The 13,136-nt window shown below is 56.8% G+C and overlaps 1 protein-coding gene across 9 annotated transcripts in view; it reads left to right on the top strand.

The window, feature by feature from the left end:
* The first annotated feature begins 1,016 nt into the window (after window positions 1-1,016).
* TMEM63C (transmembrane protein 63C) overlaps window positions 1,017-13,136 on the top strand; it is a 73,856-nt gene continuing 61,736 nt past the window's right edge. For 3 of the 9 annotated variants that reach the window (XR_011384933.1, XR_007911657.2, XR_007911658.2), the window contains exon 1: window positions 7,360-7,655. The gene's annotated coding sequence lies outside the window, so the exon portion shown is untranslated. Of the gene's footprint in view, window positions 1,168-5,693; window positions 5,845-7,358; window positions 7,656-13,136 lie in introns of those variants that run through there. The other 6 variants (XR_011384934.1, XR_007911659.2, XR_007911656.2 and 3 more) reach the window with 5 other exon arrangements.

Genomic DNA, 13,136 nt, shown 5'->3' on the forward strand with positions numbered 1-13,136 from the left:
AAAAACATATTAAAATACAATGCTGAATAAAAGAAGCCAAACATGAAAGCCTGTTTGCTAAGATACTCTGATTCCATTCATGCACACTTATAAAACAGACCAGAGAAGGCCATATTGATTAGGGAAGGGAGTCAGGTGGTAGGTACAAAGCAAAACAAGGTGGGCCTGCCACTGAAGTCAGGATCGAGCCGTCCTGGGCAGGGGTGAGGGGATGCGAGAGGAAGGGGTGTGGCTGCAAAAGAACAGGGAAAGCTTCTGGTGAGTATGTTCTGATGTAGATTTGGCCATCCTGACCGGCAGCACAACCATTGGGCCAGAAATACTCATGCCAAAAAGTCAGATTCCTGCCCCTTGTGTCGTAGTATTGCCAACAGCTGTCAAAGTGTTCCCAAACGCTCTGTCCCTGTCGCTGGCACTGAATCAAAGTAGCAAGGGCCAGGGCCCAGCTTTCAGTAACCACAACTTGAGGGGCACAGGAGGTTCTTCAGCCTCAATGAAGTATGAATACAAGGACTCGTGTATTCTTAAAAAAATTATTTGAAAGGCAGAGAGACAGAGACAGACAAAGAGATCTCTCATCTGCTGAGTCACTCCCCAGATACCCACAACAGCTGAGGCTGGACCAGCCAAAAGCCAGGGAACTAAAGTTGATCCTGATCTCCCCCGGGGGCTAGTGACCCAAGGACTAGAGCCACCACCTGCTGCCTCCTAGGGTGCTCGTTCACAGGAAGCAAAAACGGGAAGCGGAGCTGGGTGTGGATGTGGGTGTCCCTGCAATGTCTCAGCCACTTCACCAGGCACCCGCCCCCTCGTGTATTGTGTGAGGGCCTAATCCTGCAAGGCATTGGCCAGGCTCCGGATAGAATTGGGCATGAGGTTGTACAGGCTCCAAATCTCCAGTTCCTTCTGAAAATGTGCAGTTCTTGGTTGAGCAACCCTCCTCTCCAAAGTCTCTCAAGTTCTAAGAATGATGATGCTTCCTTTGTGATGTCATCGGCAGCTGCCTCTGACCTCACCCAGCAGAAGGTTCCAGTATTGATCGTTGGCAGCGACTGTTGGTGGTGGATGACAGTGACCTTCCACCAGCTGTGACGTCCCCTCTTCCAGGAGACAAGCACCAGTGAAAAGGGCTGCTGCTGGCCTTGAGCGCTTGCCTGTGGGGCTGTGGTGAGTGGGGCCCAGCCTGGGGTGGTGGGTAAGAGAGGGCAGGGAGGTTATAGGGCCCAGTGTCTCCACTCTGGCTCCACCAAGCTTCCCATGAGTGGCAGTGCTGTGTGTCTAGACCTGAGACTGAGACCTTTGTGTGTCCAGAAATCCACAACCCCAAGTCTGATTCGACACAGGACACCGGAGGAGTGGGCTTCCCTCCCACTATGATACCCCTCTGCCTTCTGTCCAGGAAATCATTTTCTCTCCCATGCAGAAAGGGCCCCAGAGAGAAGGCCCATCTCCCAAAGTAGGTCCACTTTCTTGGTGGGGTCTTTGCTGGCTGTTAGAGACAGGGGACGCCCTAAAGTCTCTCGACTGTCACTTGAGGTGCCACCTTGGTTCTGCCTTGAAGACACGGTTCCTCTCGGGGCGTGCGTTCATATTCTGGACCCTATAGCAAAATCTGTAGAGTCTGACTGTCAGCACCTTCAGGTTCACTGCCTCCTGCACACTTCCTGCCTCGGAGTCTCACCCAGCACCCGGCACCCGGCACTGGGGTGACAGGGACACTGGTGTGTAGCTCCCCTGCCTCGGGACCCAACACCGCAGGCATCAAATGGCTGAGGCCCAGGCAGGGAGCACACCCTTTCCCCCTCCCACCCTTTCCCCCTCTCGTTTTGAGTTTTCCCGAACATCTCATCTGCGCCGTGAGGACAGGCCTTGTACAGTTGCATGGGTTGGGTGTGCTGACATCTGTTTCTGACAACAAATGACTGCAATGAGTGTCCTTGTGCATGCTGGTCTTTGTGATTAATTTCTAGACACTCTTGTCTTATGAGGCTGTGCCTCTGGCTTTGCACGGGACCTCAGGCAATAGCCAATGAATCACTGATCAATATTTTGAATCAGCTAGTGGGGTAGGCCTAAGCACCATCATCTAAGGTAACATAGATTTCACCATGACAGCCAGTAAAAGGTATTTACGATGCAGGCTACTGTGCTAGATAGCAAAAATACAAAGAAGTGGGGAGGGGGGAGCAGATGTTTAGCCGAGTGGCTAAGAGGCTTGGAGGCTTGCTTCCCGCTTCAGAGTACCTGGTTCAATTCCTGGCTCCAGCTCCTGACTCCAGCATCCTGCTAATGCAGACCCTGAGAGGCAGCAGGTGATGGCTCAAGTAATTAGGTTCCTGCCACCCACATGGGAGACCCAGCCATTGCAGGCATTTGGGAAGGGAACTGCAGATGGTCACTCTCTCTGTGTCTGTCTCTGTCTCTTGCTTTCTCAAATAAATGAATGAAAATTAAAGAGGGGCTGGCACTATGGTGTAGCTGGTAAAACTGCCGCCTGCAGTGCCAGCATCCCATATGGGCACCAGTTTGAGTCCCAGCTGCTCCACCTCTGATCCAGCTCTCTGCTATGGCCAGGGAAGGCAGTGGAAGATGACCCAAGTCCTTGGGCTCCTGCACCCGGGTGGGAGACCCAAAGGAAGCTCCTGGCTCCTGGCTTCAGATTGGTTCAGCTCCAGCCATTGTGACCATTTGGGAAGTGAACCAGCAGATGGAAGACCTCTCTCTGTGTCTCTGACTCTGTCTTTCTGTAACTCTGCCTTTCAAATAAATAAGTCTTAAAAAAAGAAAATTAAAAAGAAAAAGGAGACATAATCAGATCTCTAAAGGATTTATATTCAGGGAGGGAGAAGGTAAATTAATCAAAATCTTTGCTCTCTAGTCTTTGAGGAAAGCTGTCATTTTGGATTGACTGGGTTTTCTGAATGTTGAAGGCTTCTCCTCCTAATATGCAAACTTTATTTTATTTTAACCATTTTATTAGGAATGCTTTCTTTTTTATTTTTTTATTTTTTATTTTTGACAGGCAGAGTGGACAGTCAGAGAGAGAGACAGAAAGAGAAAGGTCTTCCTTTACCGTTGGTTCACCTTCCAATGGCCGCTGCGGCCGGCACACCGCACTGATCCGAAGCCGGGAGCCAGGTGCTTCTCCTGATCTCCCATGCAGGTGCAGGCCAAGCACTTGGGCCATCCTCCACTGCACTCCCTGGCCACAGCAGAGAGCTGGCCTGGAAGAGGGGCAACCGGGACAGAATCCAGCGCCCCGACCAGGACTAGAACCCGGTGTGCCAGCGCCGCAGGCAGAGGATTAGCCTATTGAGCTGCGGCGCTGGCCTAGGAATGCTTTCTAAATATATAATAGAATTGCTTCCTTTTAAAAACAAACTCTTTGGTCAATGACATAACCTTCTCTTTAAAAAAAAAAAGATTTATTTACTTATTTGAAAGTCAGCATAAATGGAAGAGGAGAGATGAGAGAGAGAGAGAGACAGAGAGAGAGAGACAGAGAGAGAGATATCTTCCATCCTCTGGTTCACTGCTTAAAAGGCCAGGGCTGGGCCAGGCTGAAGCCAGGAGCCAGGAGCTTCTTCTGGGTCTCTCATATGGGTGCAGGGGCCCAAGCACTTGGGTCATCCTTTGCTGCTTTCCCAGGCACATTAGCAGGGAGCTGGATGTGAAGTGGAGCAACCAGAATTCAAACCAGCGCCCATATGGGATGCCAGTGCTGTAGACGGCAGCTTAACCCACCACCACTGCACTGGTCTCAACATTATCTTTTCTTTTGAAAAAATATTTTATTTATTTATTTGAGAGGTAAAGTTACAGAGAGAGGGACAGACAGAGAGAAAGGTCTTTTATCTGTTGGTTCACTTCGCAAATGGTTGAAATGGCTGGATCTGGGCCAAGCCAAAGCCAGGAGCCAGGTGTTTCTTCCAGGTCTCCCACATGGGTACAGGGGTCCAAGAACTTGAGCCATCTTCCACTGCTTTCCCAGGCCACAGCAGAGAGCTGGATAGGAAGAGGAGCAGCTAGGACTTGAACAGGTACCCATATGGGATGCTGGTGCCACAGGCAGAGGCTTAGCCCACTATGCCACAGCGCAGGCCCCAACCTTCTCTTAATGATGCATCATTGTTGTTCCAAGCACATTTCTAAGATGATCCCATGACACAAGGATGTCCTCAAGGCCTCTTGGAATGACCTGCACCAAATGACTCCAAACTTCTGAGTTTGTTTTATAGTTGCTTGATCGCCTCTGTTGCTCTTGACTTTTGACATCCCCATCATGTTTGCATTTTTTTTTTGACAGGCAGAGTTAGACAATGAGAGAGAGAGAGATAGAGAGAAAGGTCTTCCTTCCGTTGGTTCACCCCCCAATGGCCGCTGTGGCCGGTACGCTGCACCGATCCAAAGCCAGGAGCCAGGTGCTTCTCCTGGTCTCCCATGCAGGTGCAGGGCCCAAGCACTTGCGCCATCCTCCACTGCACTCCCGGGCCACAGCAGAGAGCTGGACTGGAAGAGGAGCAACTGGGACAGAATCTGGCACCCCATCCGGGACTAGTACCCGGTGTGCCGGCGCCACAGGTGGAGGATTAGCCAAGTAGCCGCAGCGCCGGCCCATGTTTGCATTTTTCTAAAGTCTCAGTCCTTCCAGGATGTTCCTGCTCACCTGGCTCACCTGCTGTGGGTTTGGTAATCAGAAAAGGCTCATCTCTTAGGCTATTGGTGCACCTGTTACACAGAGATCTGGCTTCATAAGGTCTATTGCTGTCTCATAGAGAAGTTCAAGGTGGCTGGCATTCCAGGGCTTTTCTCCAGGTTAGGATATGAATCAAGTTCTTTCTGTCTTGTTGCTTGGCCAGCCCTAGAGATTTGTCCTGCGAAGTATCACCAATCACTCCCTTCCACCTCCATGTCCATGTCCCAGGCTTCACGAAGACGGAAGAGGAGGAAGTGGAGAGCAGGCACTTCTTTTTAAGGATGTGACCCGGAAGTTAAACACACCACTCCACTCACATCCCACTGGCTAGGACTTAGTTCATAGCTGCACCTGGCTGCAAGGGGGCTATGTGGTCTCTGCAGAGGGGCCCTGAACCCAGGATGACACTTAGGAGCACTACTGCCGAGGGCAGCAGGGAAGAAGGGACCTAAGGGGGCTGTGGCAGGCTCTGCCACCCGGACCTGTTGAAATGGCGTGTGGAGGGAATGAAGGCGCACTCAGAGGAAGCACCTGGCTCCCTCAGATGGTCCCGTCTGTTTGGGTTACTCAGACTCCTTTTGTTTACTCTGTCATGTTCTGGAGGATGTTTCCAGACAAAGACCCTGGAAGCTAACCGCGCAGCCATGGAGGTGATGCGAGGTGTAGTCTTTCAGAGATGATAGCCCGGGCCAGGGCACTCCCACCTGGCCCGCCCGAGGGAGAACAGGAGAAGTGCTCTCAGCGCCACAGCCCAGAGGGCCTTTCCTTCAGAAGCCACAGCCGTGGTCCCCACACCCCTTCACTGAGAAAGCTTCTCCACGCCTCCCGTGAGGTGGCTGCTCGTGGTTGGTTTGGACATCGAGGTCGTCTTTGACCATCAAGCAGCCCACATGGCCTTTCCACAGCTTCACCTCCCTCCCTTTCTGTGGCTCATCCTTGAGGCCCGCCAGGTGTCTCCTCCACCTGTGCACAGGCTCAACAACAGGTTCCGTGATAGGGACGCAGAGGACGCGAGGAGGCCCGCTCTCGTCCCGGTTTCACCCTCTCCCAGCCGGCGGCAGAGACCAGACGGACAGCACAGCATCTGATGTTTCCAGAGCACGCGCTTTGCAGGTGGTCTCATCTAAGCCTCACAGCCTCCCCCTAAGGTTAGTGTAATTACTTCCCACATCTGCCTAAGCAAAAAATGAAGCCCAAAAACTGAAGTCCCAAATTCAGGTTGCTCGGCTGAGGCTCAGACCCAGGCAGCACTCTTGGTGTGTTTGTCTGGCTTGTCTTTGTACCCATCAACCTCCATCCCAGAAGAGGGTGATAAAGTGTGGGGCCCCAGGGGCCTTATTCCTCAACTAGCCCAGCCTTCAGTGGTACAGGAGAGATGGGAAAAAAAAAGAATCAAGGGACCTACCCAAGATTGCATAACAGGGTGACAGCTAGAGCAAGGGCAAGAACCTGCATCAAGGTTGGCGCCGTGGCTTACTTGGCTAATCCTCCGCCTGTGGCGCTGGCACACCGGGTTCTAGTCCCAGTTGGGGTGCCAGATTCTGTCCCGGTTGCCCCTCTTCCAGTCCAGCTCTCTGCTGTGGCCTGGGAGTGCAGTGGAGGATGGCCCAAGTGCTTGGGCCCTGCACCCCACGGGAGACCAGGAGAAGCACCTGGCTCCTGGCTTCAGATCGGTGCAGCGTGCCATTTGGGGGGTGAACCAACAGAAGGAAGACCTTTCTCTCTGTCTCTCTCTCTCTAACTCTGCCTATCAAAAGAAAAAAAAAAAAGGAACCTGCATCAAATAGGGGCAAAAGTCTTCCTGACTCATGAAAGAATACAAATAAGCGGGTGAGTGAAAATGGAAATGGAAAGGCCCCACTTAATGGTTCTCCTTGGGTTTTCCTGGGGTCCCTGGGTCACAAGCACCAGGAGTTGGGAGTGGGGGGTGGGGAGCAGGTGCAGGCAGGGTGCACCAGGCCAGGGGGTGCATGGGAAGATCACTGGGTGGCTGGTTGTGGGGGAATGAAAGCACAGCTGCTCCCCGACCCCCGGCCTTCTCGTCACAGTGCTGCCAACTCTAACAATATCTTACCATTGCAAACTGTTGGGAGGGAGTCACTGGTTCTTCAGCAGAGGCCCCTGTCCCACTAATTATAGTACTGCGAATGCTGGATAATGCCCATTAGATAAATGTCCCTACGTGTGGGTCTGGGAGAGGCAGGCTGTTTGCTTCTGGGCCCCGCTTTGCACATGATCTTTGGGGGTGCAAAGACGGGTGCGTGCCCCCAGGGTCGACACCCGCCACGTGGAGCAGTAGAATCGAATCGGGTCTTTGATGGAGCTGGAGACCCCGCCTCCACAAGGTGTGTTGCCCACCACAAACTGAAAATGGGACAGCCCACTCCCTGGGGCTCCCGTGTGGAGCTGTGGCCAATGTGTCGATCTTTCTCCTGCTGAGGTAGAAGAGGCCAGAACTGGGGAGCAGCCACTGGGCTGGTGCCAGGCGCTGGTCCTTGGGCGGGGCAGCGCGCTGCCTTTGTGGGCTTGTGTGTCTTTGCTTGCTTCTGGCCCGCTGGACTGGGTGGGCTTGGAAGGGGACACGCCTCGGAGGAGAGTCTGCGGAGAGGGGCGGGTGGGCGAGGCGGCTGTCAGTCCAGCGCATCCTCGGGTGCTGGAACAACCTGCTGCGAAGGACCTGCAAGCCCGTGTGCGTTGGCGATGGTAATTTGCAGATGGTTCCTGGCGGCGCCAGGGTCTCCGAGGCGGAGCCTGGATCTTTGCAGAGGCTGATACAGCCCGGGTTCCCCCGCTGTCTGAACAGCCTTGGGGCGGGGCCGAGCTTGGCTCCGGCTGGGGAGGAGCCGGAACGCCGCTCCCGCGGTGATGCGGAGGGGAATTTGCCGACAGTCCCTGGGCGACGGGGCCGGCTGTGCCAGGCTGGCGCGGAGGAGGGGACCGGCCGACCATCTCCTCCCAGGTAGGGCGCGTGGGGCCCGGCAGCGAGCTCGGCAGCCGGAGATGTACCCCAGTGAGCGCGCAGGGCCGGGGCCCGGAGGTGATGGGGCCAGGAGAGAGAGGGCGCGGAATCCGGCTCCAGGGCGGGGGCGGGGAAGCGCCGATCGCTCCCAGGCTCCCCGGGACCTCGGACCTGGAAGGATGGGGGTGGGGGAGACTGCGCCACAGTACCTGGCCCCGCGGAGGTGGCCTGGGCCGCCTGCGGGAGGACCGCGGCTGGGTAGACCCGTCCTCACTGGGTGGGGGGTGGAGACGGCCCAGAGGCTTGCCCGGGGGTCCCCGGACTCCAGCCTGACAGCAGGTGGGAGTGTCTTCTCTGGATAAGCCGTCCCCCCCCCCCAACACACAGCCGGGATTCCCCGGGGCTGTGCCGCCCACGCACTCGGCCGGGGTGGTTGGGGGCCGCCCCCTGCGCCGTTATGGGCTATGCCCACGTCACTGCCGCGCTGCCGCCGGGTGGGGGTCCTGTCCGGTCCAGCACTGGATGCTACCTTTCGCCTGATCCGTGTGTTCCCAAAGAAAGGGTCTCGCCGCCATCCTTGCCTTGTCTTGGAGAGAGAAACTTTGGATTGGGATGAAGGCCCTGGAGAGATAGGCCCAGGGCTGCTGGCGCGCCACGCCACGCCACGCCACCGAAGTCACTTAGGCGCTGCCTCCAGGCACCGCGTCCTCCCCTGCTCTCTGGAGGGCCGAGGGTCTCTCTTGCTCTCTAGACCCCAGGGTCGTGGGGGTGGACCCCACCCCCAGTCCAGGGGCCCCTTTCTTCCTCCCAGGGGATGGAGGAGTCAAGACCAGAGGTTCCGGGTGGCAGGGGTGTGAACAGCCCTGGAGTCAGAAATGTCTGGGGCCAGGAGAAAACTGCTCAGGAGAACTACGAGGGGCAGAAGGGGGCATGGAGTCTGTGCTGCCCCTGTTCCTGCAGGGCAAGAATGAGAGCGGGAGTCGGGGAGGCCGGGGTGGGGGGAGCCTGGGAGGGGGACAGGAGACAGACTGGCTGTTCTCACACCCTGAGGCTCCAGGAAGGCGGGTTCAGGAGCAGGGGCGGGGAGTCTGCCTTCCCTTCCATCTCCTACCTCTGTGAGCGCCTTACCCCTGCGCTCCCGGACCCTGTGCCCAGGAGCGATGCAGGGGTCTGGTGTCGTCAGAGGTGCACTTCTCCAGTCACCCGGTCCTCTTCCCCCTGAGGCTAAGGCCCTGCTCTGTGGGGAAATCAAGCAGGAAGCCAGCTATCGCCACTGTGCAGATGAGGAAACTGAGGCACTTCGGTGCTGCGGATCGCTCCAGGCCTCTTACCTCCGCGTGGCTCTTCCTCCCCTCACTTTTCTAAATTTTATTTATTTGGAAGGTAGAGAGACTCATACAGGGAGATTTCCCATCTGCTGGTTCACTCCACACATGCCCACGACAGCTGGGGCTGGGCCAGGTCAAAGCCAGGAGCCTGGGATGCAACCTAGGTCTCCCAAGTGGGTACCCAAGTGGCCCCAGTTACTCAAGCCATCATCAGCTGCCCCCCGGGGTGCATATCAGCAGGAAGCTGGGGAGGCAGAGTTGCCCCGAGCCCGTACAAGCCAGAGAGCAGAGATCCCCTCGTGCCAGCAGCCGTGGGCGCAGCGGGGCAGCGGGGATCATGGCAGAGGTGCTTCCATTATCACTCGGACAACATCGCAGCCTGGGAGGCTGTGGCCAGCCTGCGACCCCAGTGGAAAGCAGCTACCGTGTGCCTGCTTTTCAGACACACCCCTGAGCACAGCGCCCCTGAACCCGGCTTTGTGATGGCCACCAGGAAGAGCTGTACTGACAGGTAGGGGAAGAGATGGGTCTGTCTTGAAAACCAGATGGAGCCGGCGGCTTGTAAGGAGACAACACAGAGAAGAGCGCAGCCCCACACTGGAGCAAGATTGTGTTTGTGGCTCCTGCGCTGCAGCCTTCTTCTTCAGGTCCCCAGGGGCTCTGTGTCCCTGCTGGCCAGCAGAGGCAGGGTCTGCCGTTGGAGAGAGCCCCACCCACCCACCCAGTGATGGAAGACAACCCAGACTTGCACAGCAGGGAGCCTGATTCTGGACCAAGAGCCCCTGTGGGCTGGCATTCTGCCTGTCAGTTTCCCTACCTGACAGCCGTGCATGGGCACGCCTTCTCCACGTGGCTGGGGGAGCTCTGGAAACTTAGTGTTACTCTAGACTGTGGTCTAGATGGGAGCCGCGTGTCTCCTGCCATGGTGGGACGTGGGCTTGTTGCCACAATGGATTATGTGCTTTGTGTGGCCAGGCTAAAGCTAGGCTGGGAAGGCAGGCTGGCCCTCCCCGAACTCCTCCAAGCTGTGTGTAGGCCCGGGGGGCCGTCCCCTCTCCCCCAGCTTCCTGTGCTCTGTGACATATTTAGCAGGGCCTCCACCCCATGGCATGCAGGTGACCCTCCAGTCGGCCTGCATCCTGCCCACCAGCCTTCACGTGCTGCGACCTCTCTGCTCTGGTTCTTCCTGGGCAGCAGCTGGTGGAAGAACCATCATGCTAATGGGCCTAAAGTGCTGGGAGCTCTTTGCACACAATGTCCAGGGTGCTGGAATCCACAGGGCATTCAGGCCCCGGCAGCCTGGCACTGGAAAGGGCCGTAATGGAAGTGCTTAGGGGAAGTGCTGGGCTTTGAGTGGCGACAGCAGCTCTTACCGCCCTGTCTTGCTGAGTGGGGGCCCTGGGTTTGCAGCTCACACCTCACACACCAGCATGGGTGGTGTCAGTGGGACCCCACGTGCTTTTCCAGGAGTTGGCTGGCTCCGCACCTGCGAGGCAGGGTTGGAGGCAGGGCTGAGGTGAGGTGTGAGCCATGAGGTAAGAACGTGGGACACTCAGGAAGTATGACGTGTCCTGGTGCTGGGTCTGTCTTCGTTGCTCGGGGCCCACCGAGGGTGGCTGTGAAGACAAGCACCCTGCGGCAGCCAGAGCTCCACATCCTGGGTTTCCAGGGCAGGATTCGCACCCGAGCTGCCATGCTTCCACCCCTGTCCTGGGACTGAGACAAGTACAGGGGGACAGGGCAAGAGGGGACAGGTGCACCCCAGTCACCTCCTGGTCATTAGTCTTGTCCCCAGAATGCAAAGTGCAACATGCATCTACTTAGAAAACCAAGACCAGGACGCCAGTGTCCTGGGCTCCCCCTGCTGCCTTCCCTGCCCTTCCACTCTGCTGTTCGACACCAGCACCCCCAGGGTGAGACTGGCAGGGCTGGGCTGGGCTGGGGGTGGATGCAGGGGCCACAGTCCTGTGCCTGCTGGCCTTCACTCCTGCCAAGTCAGGGCCTCCAGTGCCCTCAGAGCATCAGAGGCAGAGAGGCCAGGCTGTCCCCTCGCCATCCCTGAGTGTCCTTGCCACAGGAGGTGGCCCTGGGGACAGGAGGCTTCTCTTCAGTCTGTTTGCATCTTCTAAGAATTGTGCCCAGCCAGAGGGCCTGTGGTTTCAGGCCATGGGATCCTGGGAAAAGAACAGGGGACCCTAAGGTCTCCGGGCTTACCAGGGAGCAGGAAGGACGTGTGGCCAATTCCCCGAGGAGGAGCTGCTTGCTGGGTTTTGGGCTTGAGGCCTCATCACCCCAGGGCATCCGAGTGGCCGTGGCTTGGCCGAAGGCTGCAGCCCCTGGTCCACAACTGGACCACCCCGCAGGGCCCTGGGGGAAATGAGCTTTGATGATGGCATGCACACATGGAGGGTCCATCACATGCAGGCCCACTGCCCAGGGCAGGGGCATTTGGGAGCTGGGTTCCCTCTGCTGCCATTACCTGCTCGGGTCACTTCTGGGGGTCTTCCATCGGCAGTATGGTGAACTAGCCCCATGCCGTGGGGCCGCTGGGAGGATGAGTGGGGGAGCGGGGAGGTACCAGGTGCACTGCTTGGCAGCTGTGAGCCCTCTTTCCGCTTGCTCGCCTCTCCACCTGCCGAGCAGCCGGCTGCTCAGGGATGCCTGAGACCGCTTTGGCAGCACCACACGGGGTCTGGAAATGGGCGTGTTTAGGACTGAGCTCCGCCCTTCCAAAGCTTTGGATCCTTGTAGACCTGGCAAGGGAGGGGCCATTTCAGAACCAAAGGGGGTGTAGTTGGACTGAGGGACTGGCCTCCAGGACAATCCGTGTGCTACTACTCGCAGGGGATCCCTTGGGCCGAGGCCTCCTGCACCCCAGCCTGGGAACGCAGGCACCAGCAAGCCACAGCCTGAACCCAGAGCCCGGCTGGGGGCCCTGTGTCACCCCACTGCCTCATGTGCCCTGTCACTACATTTGAGTCTTCGCCTTGCCTGGGAAGGAGACACAGAGGGTGTGAGCCCCACTGGATGGGGGGCAGGCTGAGGCTCTGAGAGGCTGGGATGGAGGGACAGAGTGCGTGATACCCCTCGCTGACCTGCTTCCCTCGGGCGTCTGGAGCTGTCCCCAGTGCAGCTGGCACATCCCATGCTCACCTCTGCTGCTGCTGCTGGTGGTTTTGCTGAAGCTGCTCAAGACCAAGGACTTGGAAGTGAAGGTCGTGCGTGTCTCCCCTTCCCCTCTGCCCAGCTCCTGTCATGACACCAGGGACCGGAGGACAGGATTCCCACGGCACCCCCACTGGGAGGGGCTCCGAGGGGCTCAGCTGGGGCAGGGGAAGGGACTGTCCTACCCACCTTCTCCTCCCGTCCCCATCCTTGTCCTCATCTCCCCGTCCTTTCAGCGCCACCTCCACCATGAAGCCCTCTGGGTCTCAGCAAGAAGAGGTCTCAGAAGTCTTAAATGCACTTAGCACGTGGAATTCGTCACTTCTGCTAGACAGTGAGCTCATCCTGTGACTTATCCAGGGTTCGCTGAGTGCCAGTCACACACATACACGGCCTCCCGTAACTCACGGGGGAGAGGGCAGGGAGGCAAGGGAGTGGATAGCGCCAGCAGCTGAGAATAATAATTCTGTCATAATAATGATGTGCTATTGTGGAGGCAGTGCGCAGTGCCGGGGCACCCTGACCAGAGCTGGGAAAGCGGAAGCCACACTCTGCGCCCGGCGGGGTCACAGGTTCACCTCCAGGTGCTCTCTGTCTAGGGAGAGTACACCTGTGGGTGAGGAGTCACGTGCAAGCAGATCTAGGGCAGCCCGGCTGGCGGCGGTGTGCGAGAGAGGTCTCGGCCTCCATCTCTCTGCTATCTGCGATGATGGAGTGAATGACCGCAGTTGTGATGTTCTGCCGCCCTTAAAGCACACATCACTGGGGACATTTATTTTATATAAATTTTATATATATTTTATATACATTATACCTCGATGAAGTGTTATGTTCACACACACATTCTGTATTAATATGAATAAATCTCAAAAGCAGTGTTGCAAAAAAAAAAAGGGAATTTCAAACAATGCCATTAGTGATCATTTAATTTTAATAAAAGGAAGGCAAGGCAAGGCCAGGCAAGTTCATGAATGGGGAGGCATCTGGG

The sequence above is a fragment of the Oryctolagus cuniculus genome, chromosome 20, assembly GCF_964237555.1.
Source record: "Oryctolagus cuniculus chromosome 20, mOryCun1.1, whole genome shotgun sequence".
NCBI classification, from domain to species: domain Eukaryota; kingdom Metazoa; phylum Chordata; class Mammalia; order Lagomorpha; family Leporidae; genus Oryctolagus; species Oryctolagus cuniculus.